Source organism: Gossypium hirsutum, chromosome A03, assembly GCF_007990345.1.
Source record: "Gossypium hirsutum isolate 1008001.06 chromosome A03, Gossypium_hirsutum_v2.1, whole genome shotgun sequence".
NCBI lineage: Eukaryota > Viridiplantae > Streptophyta > Magnoliopsida > Malvales > Malvaceae > Gossypium > Gossypium hirsutum.
This window is the reverse complement of record NC_053426.1, coordinates 19,176,026-19,189,933: the sequence shown is the minus strand read 5'-3', so window position 1 is coordinate 19,189,933 and position 13,908 is coordinate 19,176,026.

The window sequence follows — 13,908 nt, the reverse complement described above, 5'->3', positions numbered from 1 at the left end:
CTTAATTGAAAAATACAAACATATATGATTATATTAGAATACACTATAATTTATAATTTAATTTAATAAAAAATTAAAATATTTTATATTTAAAATTATTGAATATAAATATTGAAAATGGCAAAAATAAAATAATAATTAATTAATAATAAATAAAGTGTTTTTTACACAATGCCTAGAATTACCCATAACCGCTTCCAACCCATAAATAGTAAGATAATGCATTTCAGAACACTCGAACCCATGTCTTCCCACATTGACAATAATGCTTATGCCAATCGATCTAAAACTCAATCAACAAAATTTATTTTACTTAAGACTAAAGTATATCTCTTTGAAAAATAAAACAATATAATATTTTCATTAATATATACTAACTTACCTTTTAAATAAATAAAATTAAAATTTCAAATGAATAATTACAACCTATGGGAAATATGGGATATTTAAGACATATCACAAAAAGAAAAACATTTTATTACAACAAAAGTAAAATATACACTATAAAAATTTTATCATATTAAAATTTAAAGTAAACTACACAATCACTCTAAAATAGGGTTTGTCCTATTTTGTTCACTCTAAATTTTTTTTCTCAATTTAGTCACTCTTATTATGATAATTGTTCAAACTATTCACCGCCGTTAAAAATTCAGTTAATCCACTAACGGATTATTGACATGGCACATTAATCAATTGAATGATAACATGTGACAATTTCTTTGATTTTTGACTAAAACTTAAGGACTTCTTTATGCTTACAATCACTTCGAAATATCTCACAGCTTACAATTTCTTTGACTTTTGACTAAAACTTAAGGACAATTCCTTTTTTCTTTCTTTCTCTATTGTTGTATTGTCACTCCCTATTCATAATATCTCGGAGCTTACAATCACTATCCGCAACCCTATCTAACTCCTTTATTCATATAAAGAAGCAAACACCCCCTTTGAAATAAAATGTATATGATGACATCCCTATTTAAAGTTTCAAACAATATTTCATTATATTTTGACAAACCTTGTATTCATTAACTTTAGTTCCATAATATTATAATCCATTTATATATAATAATAAAAAGCTATCAAAAAAATTTGGAACATTCCCAACCCAACCTAAACGTTAGGCCTGAATCCGGAAGATTATATTGGCCACTGAAATGGCCCAGTAAGTTATCGAAGTTTATAAAATAGAAATTTTAAAGCATTCGTTTATCTTAGAAGAAAATTTAGCTTATTTTCAGAAAAACTCACAAGCTAACAAGAACTGATTAAGTAAAACATTTTTCTTATAGTGGTGACTACTTTTGAAAACTTAGTTAATTTTCAATTTATTTATTCCTCAAAATTTATTTATAATCTAGCAGTAGAAAAGTGATATTTAACTTAGTTTTATTTAAGTAAAATCAAAATTATTTTATGCATAATTAATTCTAAATCCATGTTTCATCTTCTAAATTCAAATTAAATACTATGCATGCTAAATAACCCAAAATCGAAGTCTCATGCCACAATTCAAATTAAGCGATACGGTTCCCAAAATAACAAAAATTTCAAATAGTAAATCTAAAATACTTCTTAATATAAATTAATTCAGACGAGCCCTCTATATGCTAAGTCCGCGTCCTAACCTAGTGGGTTATCTGTAAAGATGGAAATAAAGGGGGAGTGAGCTTATGAAGCTCAATGTGAGTTCATTCATAAGGAAATCAGTGCAACAGTAGACAATTCATACAAAATAGCGACTTATATAATAAATCACAATTGAATAACAATTCAAAATATCGATATTTCAGATCAACTTATCAATATAATATCTCAGTGTTCGTAGCCATGTAAATGCTTATGAATGCAATGCGATTTCAATTTATCAGAAAAGGTCCCTACCCCACCGCTACACACCACAGTAGGAGTTCCCCAAGACTCTTCTACCTTCACACCATATTGTGGATAACCACTAATCATTGCAGATGAACTACTAACAATAAGAATATTGGTGGATGAACCATCCGTCTGTGCATATCAAAGATGCTAATACATTGTGGATGAACCATTGATCGTTCAGATAAACTATCGACTAAAAGTATTGGTGGATAAACCATCCATAGGTGCAAATAAAAGTTGTTTAATATGTTGTGGATGAACCACTGGTTAAGCAGATGACTCCCGACTAAAATACGTTGTGGATAAACCATTGGTCGAACAAATAAACTACTGACTAATATACGTTGTGCATAAACCGTTGGTCGAGCAGATAAACTGCTATAAAATACATTGCGCATAAACCGTTGGTCGAGCAGATAAATTGCCAACTACTTCCTCTATTCAAATCGTCCCAACCTATGCAATGCAACATTACATGCTATAACAGATCAATAACCTGCTTATAACAAATATATATACAATAACAATTATCATGCTTATAATGAATCATGACAGTAGCAATAAACTTGCTTAATGTGTATTTCATTTAACGGTAGCAGTAGACATGTATGTCATGCAATTAGTAACATTGTGGTATGGAAAACATTATTAGATCATTAGAATTATAGTGATAGTAAACATGTAATATTTTCATATCATGCATATACAATAATAATTCAGTCAATCAAATTCATGAATTCCATTATTCATATTATCAGGGACTCAATTGAATGAAATAAAACACTAAAAATAGTTCAGAGTCTATTTAGGGACTAAACTGAACAATTCATAAAATTTTGGGTAAATTGCCCTTGCCGCCCCTGGGGTTTACAAACCCTAGCTATTTAGTCTTTATTACTCCAATTTTGACTAGAATAATTATCTTTTTCATAATTTTAGTAAAACTCTTCTTTATCCTCTATTTATTTCTTCCTCTCTTTTTTCATTCTCTTTTCTCTCATAATTACAACATATTTCCATCATTGAACTAATGATTATTTTCTTTCTCGTATCAAACCAACCTCGTTTTTGAATTTCTTAACAGTGTTAGAATTATTGTCAAATAACATCCTTAGTCCTTGTTAAAAATCAGTAAGCACATTTCGATCCCGATGAATAAATCCCAAATTTCTTTAGTATTTCTAGTCTACAATAATATTTCAACCCAATTAAACAATTTTTTTGGTTTTTGACAAATCTCTGGATAATCTCGATGAATCTTGAAATCAAACGTTGACTTGTGTATAAATGTCATTTGAATGACCTATTTTAGGTTTGTCGAATCATATTTGATATTGAGGAACGTCAATCGAACTCCCAGAGAAAGGTGTGTGTTCTTTTACAAGTGAATAGGGGCAAACTGTGTCTAGGATTAAGGTCACATGATCTCCTACACTGGTGTATGGTCCACAGGGGTGGACCAAACAACCCTTCACACGACTATGTACCCTAGAAACCCTATGCTAGTTTATGAACCACACAGTCGTGTCTCCATTGTAGGTTAATTTTTGCATTTGCCACAAGGCCACAATCTGCTACACGGCCTGGTCACACAACCAAATAGACCTATTTCTTATTAAATTTTTATCGCCAATAGTATTTATTTTTGTGTGGTTTTTATCATAAGTTGCGAAATTAAAAGGAAAAGAAATGTGAGGAATGTGATTTGAACTTATATCTCTCGGGATAGCTATGCTACTTAACCACCCGACCAAATACTCATTTTTGTTTAATTCTTACAATATTTATTCTTAAAATGAGGCATGGTAAGGTTTGGAGCAAAATTGCACAAAATAAAATTGATGCGAGGGAAGTGATTTGAACCTGGTTTCAAGGATAAATTCATTAACACTTAACCATCAAATTAGAAACTCATTTATTTATAATTCAAGTAATGATAACTGGGAAAGTTGCCCTTTTGGTCACTCTTTGCTTCTCCCTTTTTCCAATTAGGTCCTAACTTATTAAAACACATTATTTTCAAATTAAACCTTTTAATCATGTTTCGTTTTAGATTAATTAATATAATAAAACTTGATTATATTATTTTAATATTTTAATTAATTATTTATGACCCTTATTTCGGTATCTATTTCAAACCCTCAATTTATTTATAAATGTACAAAGATAACCTTATAAATAGGGGCGTGACTACTCTCGGTTTTCACAAACCTGATTCTTCTAACTTTATTTTTGGGATGTGACAATTCTTCCCTCCTTAAAAGAAATAACCCTCCTAAATTTTATTGATATTGTTTGCTCTTGATATGGTAGGTGCACAAATACTTACAGTTTGGTTAGCATATTTTAAATATTCTCCATGTCAAATTAAAAATGACATTTAATATCATGATGGCTAAGCTAACGAAACGACCTAATGAATCAATTAGAATATTTTAAAGTTTAGGGACTTATTTAAATATCGATTGTTAATTTAGAGATATTTAGTGCAATTAATCCAAAAGTGCATATTTTAATTATGCTTAGGTTCATATTTAAATGGACATTTAATGTCTAAATTGAGTACTAAGCTGAGAAAAGGACTTGGTGGCTCAATTAAAATATCTTGAATTTTAGAGACTAATTTAAAATCTTATTAATAATTTGGAGACTTTTAGTGCAATTAACCAAAAGAAAATACTCATGGTTCCACATGTGCCACCATTCTTTACATATCTAACTAAATGTCTAAAATAACCTATATAAATTCCTAAAAGACATTGCTTTGTTGTCGTAAAACCATGCATCAATTTCTCAAATTCTATCAGGAGGAATTTTTGGGGGACTATTTAATAAATAAACCTTGGATGCGAATGAAGTTTTTAATACATTATGTTTATTAGGATTATAATGTAATAACAATTAAAATATTTTATAATTAATTAAATTTAAAATTATTGAATATAAATATTGAAGAACACAAATAAATAGAATTGTTTGGGTTTTTAATTTGTTTATATTATATTAGTTTAATTTTACTTTTTGATTAATTAAACATATATTTATAATTTTACTCTCAAAATTTTGTAACATTCTTAATCAATATATTAATTTCAGGCTTTATTTATGTTCACTAATTTTTTTGAATTAAAAGAAAAATGTGTAATTATTTATAGAGAAAATATTTGATACATTGTCAGTGAAATAGGGTTGAGGTGATAACAAGTGTCCAATAGAATATAGTAAAATATTTAAAAAAAATAAATATATAAAAGAAATGGGAGGCATTACAATTTTTTTTAACTTTTTATTAAAAATAAATATCAACAATTATAATTATTTTTTAGTTTAAATATTATATTAATAATATTGAAAAGAATGTGAAAGTAAAAAAGTTAAATATACAGTTAGATTAATAATAAAAATATTGATAATAGTTCATAAAATATTTAATGTGTAAATATGTTGATTTATCTATTCAATTTAAATTTTTATTCATTCAACTTTTTATTTGAGGAAGATTTTTTTTTATTTTTTAGAATTATATTTAAATTAATTTATCATATTGCTTTCATTAAAATATTATTAATAAAATAATTATAATGATTTCTTTTAGTTTTTAGTTTAAAAATTATATTAATAGTATTTTATAATATTTACTAGAAGAAAGGTGAAAGTAGAAAAAGGTTTATTAAGAAACTGAAGTCAAACAAAAGACTATTGAATAAGTTGATGACATTTTTTTGGAGAAAAAAATGAGATTGAATTTTTATTATTTTAAAATTGATCAACTTGTATTTACATTTATATATATTTTTTAAAATATATTTAATGATTTTATGTATTTAGACTTTTAATAATTAATAACATAACAATAGAAATATTTAAAAAATGTAAAATTTATATGATAATAATGATTTCCTCAATTATAATTTTTGTTAAAAATTAATTAATATTTAAAACAAAACTATAATTTTTACTAAAAAATTATAAATTTTAGTGATTCAATATAATTTAATTTACAACAATATAAATTATGAGTAAGGTCTAAAAACATTCTTTTAAAAAAGATTAATGTGAAAACATTATCATTTAATTCAATTTAAATAATTATCATTAATAAAAGTTAAAAAAATATAAAATAAAATACATATACATAATAAATCAAACTTCCTAAAACAATTAAAATAAAATTATATTATGAAAATAAAATATTCAACTTCCTCAAAACAATAAAAATAGTTTTAAAATTAAAAATAAATACTAATAATATTACAAAAATATTTTAATTTTCTTAATATTGATCTTCTTCTTCAATCTATCATTTTCTCTATCATTTTTAATCAACACGGATTTAAGTCTAAAATGAACCTAGACAAATGGCTATTCAAGTTAAAATGAACCTAGACAGATGATTGTCAAAGATAAAATGAACCTGAACAACTTCTAGTAAAAACTTATAAATAATTTTTTTTGAATTTTTTATTTTTTGAAAAATGATTTTTTTTGCCGATGTCAACAATTGCCGTTGATATGGAGTGCCATGTCAGCATCGTTAGTAGTCACATTAGCATTGTAACGGTCAAAGACAAAGGTCTAAGGGCTTAATTGATATAATTTAATAGTTTGAAGGTTTAATTGAGTGCATTTTTCGCGGAGGGGCTTAAGTGATTTTTTTTCAACAAAGTCTACGGGCTTATATATCTATTGTTGATTATATTATTAAATTGATATTAAAATAATAATATATTAATATATTACTAATTATTATGTGCCAATGAAAAAATAATATTCATTAACTATTAATTCATTGGATATAATTAGATAAATTTGTAAATAATAAAATCTTTTATATAAAAGATTCATAGATATTACATACATTATTAATTATTATACGATAATATAAAAAATATCTGTGCATACAATTTTTTATTTTCACAATTCTTTTTCAAATGAAAATGATAGAAGATTTTTAATATATAATAGCAATGACTATAGTTATTTTATTAATAGTTTTTTTAAATAAAACTATTTATAATATTATTTATAGTTATTATTATTATTATTATACATTTAATTAGATTTTGGATCCATATTAAAATATATTTATCAATATAAACTGATTTTCACTTAATTAGTATCACTCTTAAATAATTATACTTATCTAAAATAAATCTATTTATATTTATTGAATAGAGAAAATTATATTTATACTTAATATAAATTCACGGGGTCAAACTGAGCAAATTAATGACTCATGTAAGGACTATTATGTTATCTATAAGTTCAATTGAACAGATAGTTTGTCATATATATTGTAGATGGATCGAATCCAAATATAGAGACATGGATGTGAATTTTTTGGATTGACAATATAAATTAGACATTGTTAAGGTTGAAAATAACAAAAGGGGGTGAATTAATATTTTGAATTTTTCTATAATTTTTTATCAAAATGATAAGAAAAAGGGAAAACTTATATACTTAGAGACCGTTTGTTTACATGTAAAAGGATTTACGGAAAATATTTTCTATACCTTCCTGTGTTTATTTCATAGAAAATAGCTTGATCAACGGAAAATGACTTATAGGTCAATGTAAAACAAGCCCTTTTTCCTGTAAAATGACTTACCTTTTTTAAAAGTGTAAGTCATTTTTCGGAAAAGAGCTCCTTTATAGGTAATTTTATTTTTATATAAAAATTAACTTAAATCAAGCTTAATATTATTATATTGATAATAAATTATATTTTTATTTTTAAAAATATTAAAATAAAATATTATATTTTTTGGCATTATTAAACATACATATTTAATTATTTATATTTAGTCATATAATAAATTATTAATATAATTTATTTTAATAAATTATTTAATATTTTAATTTTATTTTAATAATAAATTTTAAAAATAATAATTTTAAATAATATTCTTCACATATTATTGAAAATATTCAATATTAATATTTTAATAATAAATATTTATTAGAATTATAAATATATTAATAATAAATGTTTTATAGTATAAAGGACTTGTAAGAATAAAGAATAATTCTAATTCAACATGTTTGAACTTGGAATGCATCATTGGATTAGCTGGACACAACCATTGCCCCTGAATTATCACACCATACTGTTGCTTTCCTAGTAAGAGGAACTTGTAACATGGATAACAAAGACTCCAACCATAAAATTTCTGCAGTAGCATGAGCCAGGCCCTTGTACTCAGTTTCTGCAATGGACCTAGGCACAACTTGCTACTTCTTTGATCCTTAGGACTTAAGGTTCCTACCTAGAAAAACACAAAAACCTGTTTTTAATCTCTTTTCATCCAAGTCAGTACCCTAATTGGCATAAAAATAACCAGCCGAAGTCAATCTAGGTGCAGCTGTGAAGAAAAGACCATAGTCCATAATGCCTTGAAGATATCTCAAAATCTTTTTTATAGCTTTAAAATGTTGATAAAAAGGCTTGTGCATAAACTGGCAGACTTTATTGACATCAAATGCAATCGCAGGCCTGGTGATTACAATGTACTTTAAAGCTCCTACAATACTTCTGTATTCTAAATCATTCTCTATGGGACTCCCATCATGTTGAGACAAATTACGAGGTAATCATAGGAGTAGGAGTGTCTTTAGCTTGGTCCATATAGCTCCTCTTCAGCAAGTCTAGAATGTATTTTATTTAACTTAGGAACAAACCTTCAGTTGTATATGATACTTCTATGCCTAAGAATTAACTTAGCTGTGTAATACCCCTCACCCGTATTCAACACCGGAAAAGGGTTACGGAGCATTATCGAACTTGCAACTTAAACAACCATCCAATCCAAATCAAAATTCATCAACCAAATGTAATTCCAATCAAATACAATCAAATTGTCCCTATTACGAGCCTATAAGGCCCTGAACATACTTTGGGAATGGTTCGAGACTAAACCGATAGCTCAAGAAATTTTTACGAAACTAAGAAAATTTTTCTCAAAACAGGGGACACACGCCCGTGCGGTCCAGCCGTGTCTCTCACACGGCAAACAAACACGCCTGTGTCACAGGTCGTGTAGGCATTCGAAATGGGAGCACATGGTTGTGCCCCAGCCCGTGTCCGACCTTGTGTAACTCTCTAACTTGGATCACACGGCCAACACAAATGGCCGTGTGGCTAGCCTGTGTGCTTTGTAAATGGCCATACACGCCCGTGTGCCAGACCGTGTGCTAGGCCGTGCCGATCCTGTAGGGTATACTGACTTATACCACACAGCCAAGTCACACGCTTGTGTGTGAGGCCGTGTGGAGCACACTGACTTGGTTTTTAATTCAACACTAGAAGACACACATCAATGTAACATAATCGTGTGTCACACACGGCTGAGGCACACGCCCGTATCTCTGCCTGTGTGGACAAAAATAGGCTATTTACCAAGCCAATTTGCCACCTAAATTTATATATACCTACACAACCTAAACGACATGAATTCATAGCATAAATGAACATCTAATTCAACCACAATCAAGGCTAAAACATACCATTTCAATACCAACAACTAACATGCTTATTATCTCATGTTTTTCTCAGTCAAATCATACCAACTTCACATATTCAATTCAACTAATTAAACCTTTCCAAACATGCATCATCATTCACCAATTCACTAGCACATAACTTCCCAATTATCAACCGATTGACATTAAAATTACCTATTATCAATAAGCATAATGAATCCAACCTTAATCACACGATATAGGTCATTTGTAAACATATAACATAACCAAAATAACCAAAATAAGCCAACTCACATGGCCAAATATACAAACCAAACCTTAGACATTTACAAATCAATTCAAATGGCCAAAATCATAACCAAAACATAACCACATGACCAAAGTCCCTATACATGCCATATACTTAAAATACCAAAGTTCATAGGTACCAAATGATAGGTGGATAGTGTGAAGTGATCTCCAGCGATCCCCGAATCCGACTTAGCTTGATAATACTATAAACACGGAAAAAATAAACAAAGTAAGCTATAAAGCTTAGTAAGCTCGTATACAATAAACTTAATTCAATCCCAAGACTATAATACAACAATTTGAATATATCAACATTTAGCATATATTAGCTAACAAACCTTTCATATATCAATCATATTCTTCACTAGTTTCTTCCAACCAGTACTTATACATGTTACGTACGTACTTATACCATCTCATATCATTATCATACTCAATCACATATTTCATTTAGTCGTGAACCATTCAGAATAGAAGTTGGATACTCAAGAGTCTCGCATACCTATACCATGGCCCGAAGCCAAATCAAGATAGCTTATATCTGAAATACTAATACCATGACCCGAAGCCAAATCAACCGATATTTATGGCCTAAAGCCAAATTGGTATAACTCACACCCGAAGTGCTAATATCATGGCCCGAAGTCAACTCAATATATTCTCTAATGACATGTCACTAGTATCCTAAACTATTCCTAAGGTTCAACCGGGATTTCGAATGTCGAATCGTCTTCAAATCACTATCGATCATTTCCATAGTCTTTTATTCACAATTCGTACAATATTAAATCATAATAAATACACTTGCATCAAAACTTATAGTATACAAACTTACCTCGAATGTGAAAACGACGAAATAAGTCGATTAGTCGATAACTTTAGTTTCCCCCGATCTAGATCCGAATTCTACTTTTCTTGATCTAAATATATTCAAAATTAAATTATTTAATAATATCTCTATTCAATTTAATCCAAAACACACATTTAAGCACATTTACACTTTTACCCCTAGAATTTCACAACTTTTACAATTTAGTCCTTATTACCCAAAATCACAAATTCATGAAATTTATTTAATACCCATGATAGTCGAATTAATATAATGCCCTAGAAGCCCAATTTATCAACTTTTTCACACATTTAACCACACATTCTCACATTTTCACAAATAAATCCCTATTTTGCATTTTTACTCAAAATCATTTTACAAAGTATGTAAATCTAGTAACAAGATTTCATATGTCAACATCAAACATCAAAGAACACATATTTTCATCAATGGCAACATTTAAAATCTTTAATAATTTTTAGTACTAGTTGCAACGATCACAAAAACATAGAACTCATTAGAAACCGAGCAAAAACGGACTTACAATTTGGGCATGCAATGGACGAACCCTAAAATGCTCTCCAAGCTTTATTTTTTTCTTTCGCAATTCGGTTGAAGATGATGAACATGTTTTTGTTTTAATTAATTAACCTTATTAGACAAATTACCAAATTAACCTTAATGATAAAACATTTATATCATCCATTTTATGTCCATTAATGTCCACTTACCTTAATAATGGTCCATTTATCACTTAATGACCTCCACATTTAATATTCATAGCCATTTAGTGCATTTAACAAATAGAATTCGACTTTTACGCTTTAAGCGATTTAGTCTTTTTTACCGAATTAAGCATTCAAACGATAAAATTAATTCACGAAACTTTCACACATTCATGCTATTATGCTTTAAACACTTAGAATAATATTAAAATAATTTTTTGACCTCAGATTTGTGGTTTCAAAACTACTGTTCTGATTTAGCTAAAAACGGGCTGTTACAACTCTCCCACCTTAGGGATTTTCGTCCCCGAAAATTTTACCAGTAAAAAGGTTAGGGTACTATTTTCTCATAGCTTTCTCGGGTTCCCACGTAGCCTCTTCCATAAGACTTTTACTAAAGCTATTCTTTTATTTCTCAACTCTTTAGTTTCTCTAGCTAAAATTTGAATCAGTTCTTCTTTGTATGTCATGTCAGGTTGAATTTTAATTTATGCCGGAGAAATTACATGTGAAGGATTCGATCTATATCAACGCAACATCGATACATGAAACACATTGTGGATTTTCTCTAATTCAATCGGTAAAGCTAACTGATATGCCACTAACCTTATTCTTTTAATGATCTCATACGACTCGATGAATCGCAGATTCAACTTGCCTTTATGACCAAATCTAAAGATTTTCTTCCACGGAGATACTTTCAGAAACACTTTATCGCCGATTTGAAATTCAATGTCTTTCTGTTTCAAATCCGCGTATGATTTCTATTGATCTGAATCTGCTTTCATATAGCCTTAAATTACTTTCACTTTCTCTTCGGTTTATCTAACCAAATCAACCTAGTGAATCTATTTCTCGGTCAACTTGGTCTAATATAATGGAGTTTGACATTTGTGACCATACATTTGTGAAGCATTAATGCTTCGTACGGTGCCATCTTTATACTCGACTGAAAGCTGTTGTTATACACGAATTCAACTAACGATAAATATTTCTCTTAGTTGCCTTCGAACTCTAAAACACAACATCGGAGCATATCTTCGAGAATTTGAATTACTTTCTTAGACTGACCATCGGTATGTAAATGAAATGCAGTACTAAAGTTTAACTTTGTATCCAGAGCTTCTTGTAATTTCTTCCAAAATCGCTACGTAAACCTCGGATTCCTATCCGAAATAATCAAAACTGGCACTCCGTGCAATCTAACGATCTCAGCAATGTACAATTTAGCTAATCTATCGAGTGAATAGTCCGTACGTACTGGTATAAAATGCGCTGATTTCGTCAAACTATCAACTACAACCCAAACAACATCTTTCTTTTTCGGAGTTAAGGGCAATCCCGATACGAAATCCATCGTAACTCTATCCCATTTTCACTCGGGTATCATTACAGGTTGTAGTAATCCCCAAAGTACTTGATGCTCGGCTTTTACTTGTTGACAAATCAAAAACCTCGACATGAATTCTGAAATGTCCCATTTCATACTCGACCACCAATACGATTATTTCAAATCTTTGTACATCTTAGTACTTCTAGGACGAACGGATAAACAACTACTATGTGCCTCGTGTAAAATTTTCTGAATGAGTTCGGAATTCTTTGGTACACAAATCCTGTTTCGGAACATTAAACAATCATCGGCTCCAGTTTGGTACTCTAAATCACTAGTCGACTCACATTGCACTCTTCTAGCTTGTAATTCACTATTACATTTCTAAGCTTCTCAAATTTGCTAAAGAAATACTGGTTTAGCCTTTAAGTCAGCTAAAATCAAACCATCATCAGATAATGTCAACTGTGTATTCGTTACTCCCAAGGTAAATAGCGATTTTCTACTAAAAGCATCTGCAACTACATTAGCTTTCCCGGGATGGTAATCTATTACTAACTCATAGTCTTTTAATAGCTTGAGCCATCTTTGTTGTTGCAAATTTAAATCTTTCTAAGTCATAATATACTTTAAGCTTTTATGACTGGTAAAAATGTGGCATTTTTCACCGTACAAATGATGTTGCCAAATTTTCAATGTGAAAACAATAGAGGCCAACTCTAAATCATGCGTTGGATAGTTATTTTCATGCGGCTTCAATTGTCTGGAGGCATAAGCTATCACTTTTCCCTCTTGCATTAATACGTAACCCAGACCATTCAATGACGTGTCGCTATAAATTACAAACTCTTTACCCGACTCAGGTTGAACCAAAATTGGTGTTTCGGTTGGCAATGCTTTCAACTGCTCGAAACTTTGTTGACATTTTTCAGACCACTCAAATTTTACATCTTTTTGTAGTAATTTGGTCATTGGTGTAGCAATCATGGGAACCCTTTTACAAAACATCGATAGTAACTAGCTAACCTTAGAAAAATTCTGACTTCGGACACATTCCTCGGTGGTTTCTAATCAACAACAACTGAAATCTTACTCGGACCAACTCTTATACCTTCTGCTAAAACAATGTGTCCCAGAAATCCAACCTCTCAGAGCCAAAACTCACATTTACTGAATTTAGCGAAGAGTTGGTTATCTCTCAAGGTTTGTAACATAATTCTCAAATGCTCGGCATGCTTAGACTCGTCTCAGGAATAGATTAGAATGTCGTCAATGAATACAACGACAAATCTATTTAAATACGGTCTAAATATCCGGTTCATCAAATCCATAAAGACTGCAAGAGCATTAGTTAATCCAAAAGG